Source organism: Apium graveolens, chromosome 11, assembly GCF_009905375.1.
Source record: "Apium graveolens cultivar Ventura chromosome 11, ASM990537v1, whole genome shotgun sequence".
NCBI classification, from domain to species: domain Eukaryota; kingdom Viridiplantae; phylum Streptophyta; class Magnoliopsida; order Apiales; family Apiaceae; genus Apium; species Apium graveolens.
In genome coordinates, this window is record NC_133657.1 from 125,244,046 (window position 1) to 125,249,673 (window position 5,628).

Here is a 5,628-nt window from a genome sequence, read left to right on the forward strand (position 1 = left end):
CCGGCCTGTCGCTTATGCCGACTCAATTAGATGGACTTACTTCCCGAACGTTGGGCAAGTAATCAAATTGTTTTCTCAAAACAGCAACCACGTTGCGCATGTAAAATACACCACAGAGCCTGATCCCCCAGGTTTTGAGTGAGTATTTAAATCCCCTTCGAAAGGAGGATCTTAAATATAAAAGAATGAGTTTTGGGATCCGTCCTAACTTTTAGAAATTATTTTGAAGACTCGAAAACATTTTTAAGAATGTTTGGAGTACTGCTGATTTATTAAAATAAATCAGTCCCGATATATTTGAAAATATCTGAATATTATTATTTAAATAATATTCCCATAAAGAATAATCTTTATAAAAATAATTGAAGTAGAAGTTGTAAAACTTATACTTGAAATGAATATTAAATGACCAAAGATATACTTATACGAAAGTAATATCTTTATTTGAATAATCAAAAGTAAGTTTGATTATCGACACATTATTCTTTAATAGAATAAAGAATATTAACTAGTAATTAATCGGAGTCATAAGTCCTCGAATGAATATTCAAAATAATATTCATTAAATAGAATAAACAGAGTCATAAGTCCTCGAATGAATATTCAAAGTAATATTCATTAAATAAAATAAACCGAGTTATAAGTCCTCGAATGAATATTCAAAGTAATATTCATTAATAAAATAAACGGAGTCATAAGCCTTCGAATGAATATTCAAAATAATATTCATTAAATAAATAAAGCTATCGAATAAACCTTATTCGATTAATAGTTTTGAAAACTATATCTATATATATATATACATAAATTTATATAATATACTCGGGAGCATCGACTCCCGGTTTTAGAAAAATATTCACCTTTGGGTCCCCTATACTAAGGGTATATGCAAATACCTCTTATCTCTAGCATAACTATTATCAACTGAATCAACAGATATATGTATCAAGAATAAGGAACAGGCATGCATATATACCATATCACATGCTACAATATATCGCAAGAATTTGCTAAATAACCAACATGCATTTATCACAAGACAATGCATATACATATATACATCACAACAACAGTATAATGTGTAGAAAACTTGCCTGGGCGACTGGGGGTTATAAATGGCTTGGGGCGAGTCTGGTAACCTATAAACAACATATAAGTTGGAATTAAACCAAAGTCACTTATAAATCTATACTTTAACCAAATTAGACTCTAACGCTCGCTTTGCGCTTACTGATTCTCTTAAGTCGCTCGAGTACCCTCGGCTCCACCATTTTTAATAAATTAACCATTAAGGGTTTTAAGGAGATTCTTTCGCGAGTACCTTACCAACTGCCTAATCCACTTTACATAAATTTTTCATATCCCAATTAGTCATTTAAGGTCCTTAACCAAGGTTTCAAAGTAAGGCGAGGGGTAATGGTTCGGTCACGAAATGCCGTTACTTAAAACGGTCATTTCTCCTAAACCGTACATCGGATTCAAACGAACCACATATCAAAACGAAGCTCGTAACATGAAATATCTAATAATAGCAATGGTCAAAACCTCACAGGGAGTTCTCGGGTCCTGATATTAAGAGCAAAAACAGTCTAAAGTAAATCGGACATTACGACGACTATGTTTACGCGATTTCCCAAATTTTTACCATTCCAAATCATATCAATCCAACTACCAATCAACAACAAATCAAGATACACATCAATGCTACTGATTTCAGTCATAATAAGCTCAAGGATCTCAATCCAATCATATATTATAACATCTCCAAATTCAACTAAACTACTTAACAATTAAGCTCGAATCATGCTTATCATTCAAATTACTACTCATCCATCCAAACCATCTCCAAACTTCAACATTCAAACTTATTACTAAAGGGTGTGAAGATTTATACCTTTCTTGGAGGGTGGAAAGTTACTAGGAAGCCTTATGGAGCCTCCTACAAGCTTGATCTTTCCAAAGAAATCAAGAACACAAAGTTAGGCTTTAAAGTTTCTAAAAGTCCGATTGAAAGAACTGTAAAAATGAGGGTCTTATCATGCTTATTTGGACGAGACTTGTGAATAAGAGTTGTAGGTCATCTCAATACCTTTCCAACGAGCTATAGAACACAACATTTGAGTGAGTATTGAAGGAGATATGGCAGTTTGAAGTTGCTGTGTTTATTTTGGCCGAGAGCTTGATGAAGAAAAGGGAAGAGCTTTTGTGTTTTTTGTGATTTGTTTTGATTTGCCTTGGTTGGTTGACTTTTGTTTTGTTTTAATCATTTTTAACCATGAAAAATTGTGTGGTTATAAATCAACCACACTTCTTTCCCTTATGTCATGCTTTGGTCATCATGTGATGTCACCCTCCACACTTGTCCTCTTCTTGTTGGTTTGATGACATCATCATCCCTAACCTCCTTGATTAACTCTTAATTGCTTGCCTAATGACCGCTGATCTGTTATACGGTTCGCTTAACTTCCGTTTTCGTTTATCATTTGAGGGATCATACCCGGGATCTTATTACTTAGGTTTCTTTAACCTTTCTCAATACATTATATTCCTTTCATGATCCTCTCTTTTAATCCTTGAATTTAAATCCTTTTTATTCTGTTACCTTATACTCAATTCTTTCTGTATCTGGTAGATTTTCGGAAAAAATCAAAGTGTTCGAATTTGGATTCTGACGATCTTTACATACACTTATTTATCATATAGAGTACTAATAATATCCCAGAAGATCAATAAAAGAGCCCCTACATAGTGTGGCATGAAAAGTTTTCTTATTCAGCAAAACACTATTCATAAGGGTTTCAAAAAATCCAAAAATTGGGGTTATTACAAATTAGGTCTTAATATTATTTTTAATAAAAAGAATTCATTTTTTGAGTCAAAGGGCTTTCGTTTCGCTCAAATCCGACTGTCTAATTAATATCAATTAAACACTGATAATTTAATTTATTATTCAATATAAATAATTATTACTAATTTTTAAACCCTAAAATAATTTTTAAATAATTATTTAAGAAAAATCAGAGTCAAAAATGGTTTTTCTATAATTTTTGGAATTACAATGAATATGTTATGATTTATTGAAAATTATTTGATTGATTATCGAAGTAATTAATCAATTTTCAATAATTTATAAATAATAAATAACTAATAAATAATTATTTAATAATTTATAATAATTATCCCTAATTATTAGGATTAATTACAACTTATTACAAATATTTACAAGTTACTATTACTTACTCGATTAGATCGATTATTTACAAATAAATAATCGATACAATCAACTGGTACGTTATTTTCCGAATAATCAATTATTATTTGGATTATAATCCAACTCACCTATCAATGACTCGTATTAATACGGGCTACTTACCTTTCTCGTATAATTATTGAAACGTTACGGTTATTATTACAATTTATACTATTTAAATCAATTATTTGTATTTAATTATTCGTTACAAATAATTATTACGATATTCCTCGAATAATTAACTATCGCTCGAATGATAATAATCGAACTTATCGTTCAACTACTCGTATTATCTAAGGAATTATCGAATCTTTAAATCATAATATTCGATTAATTTTAGTCCTTAATTATTAATTAATTACTTAATTATTAATTAATAGATAAATAAATAAATTATTAAATAAATCAATAAATAATCAATTTCGAGTTTCTAAATTAATAAAATAATTTAGAAATTAAATTATAGAAATTTTCAGAATCTAAAACTAATTTTTAATAGATTTTTAGAATTATAAAAACTGATTTTTTTTTTAATTTTATAAGATATAATTAAAAAATAAAAAATTCAAAAACAGGAATAGGAAACTGATTTGGGGCTTTTCAGGATCAAACTCGGGTCGTTTTCCGGGTCGAAACCAGGTCGACGAAGAACAGCCCGGAAAATCCGACGCCGGCGGCTGATTCCGGCGAAACAACGGCGAGCTCCGATTGCAGCGAAAACACTACCGTTTCGATCATTTTCCTGCCCAGATCAACTCCTCCCTGCAACAGCCGTCCCTCCGCCCCGCTCCTGGCGTCCCGTCGTCCTGTCCCGATGAACTCCGGCGGATTTCCAAGCTTTTTCCGTCGAGTTCATCGGAAAATCACTCCCCCTAAAATCGAAACCATACTCTACAATACCTATATCAAATCGAAGCTACGAATTTCTATAATCAAACCCCCCAATCCACAACAATCAACATCATCTATAATTAATCAAAAATGAATCCAAAAATTACTAAAAATCAAGAGTTCGTTTATAACCTTCCAGGGGTTATACAAATCATATGATTATACGAAATCATTTCTAATACTCCGGGGAAGCTATAAGAACCATCAAAACAATCAAACAATTCAAGAATAAAAAATGCCTAATTCGACTATAAACCCTAAAAATACGAATTGAAAATCGAAGATATAAAACATGAAATTGATAGTAAAATCAGATAGTAGAGCTCAAGAGCTTTTGATTGACTACTTACATGTCTGATTTGGAGGTCAGAATCACAATCAAATCTCTGATTGAAGTCAAGAACACCAAACCCTAATTTCTGGAAAATTGGGGAAATTGCAGAATTTTTCTGTTTTTTAATTAATTAATAATAATTAGGGTATTTATAGCTGAAAAATTAATACTTCTGAATAAAATTAAGGGGCTAATTATACATCTAATAAAAATATTTGGCCCTAATTTTTATAATTTTTCAGTATTAAAATTTAATTTATAAATATTTTATATATACAATATATATGCCAAAATTTTCCAAAAATTGTGAATATTGCAAAAATACAAAGAAATGGTATAAATAAAAGTCCTATAATTTTATAAAAATAAAAATGTGATTTTTGTGGGGTTTTTAACACCCAATGGGGCTCGGAAAAGTCATTTTTCGCAAAACAAGAAAATTTATAAAATGTCTAGATGTTCAGAATAATGCGATGGTAAAAGTCGTTTGATGAAAAATAAGGCCCATTATTTTATTTGACATGCTGGCTTTAAAATCATGGTTTGGGTCGTAAAACGTTTGAAATAAAACTTATGAATGCAAAATAAAATATCTGAAAAATATCTTAAAAATACCGGAATGACACAGGATACACGTAACACGTAGCAATTAGGGTTTGATAGATAATTAAACATAATAACACATTAATACACATAATTTATTATAAATATGATATAATACAGACATAAATTTTCCAGACGTTACATCCTTCCCCCTTAACAGGATTCTGTCCTCAGAATCTCATTATGAAAACAAATGAGGATATTTCTCTAACATTTCACTCTCAAGTTCCCAGGTTGATTATTCAACCATAGGGTTTCTCCAAAAAACTCGCACTACAAATACAGACTTATTTCTCAACACTTTCTCTCGCCGATCTAAAATTCTTATCGGCTGTTCTACAAAAGACAAATCAGGTTGGATATCTACCGGTTTATATTCTATTACATGCCTAGAATCAGGATTATATCGCTTAAGCATCGACACGTGAAACACATTGTGAATATGTTGCATATGAGGCGGTAAAGCTAATTCGTATGCAACTTTTCCCACTTTCCTCAAAACTTCAAACGGTCCGACGTATCGTGGTTTCAATTTACCCTTGTTGCCAAA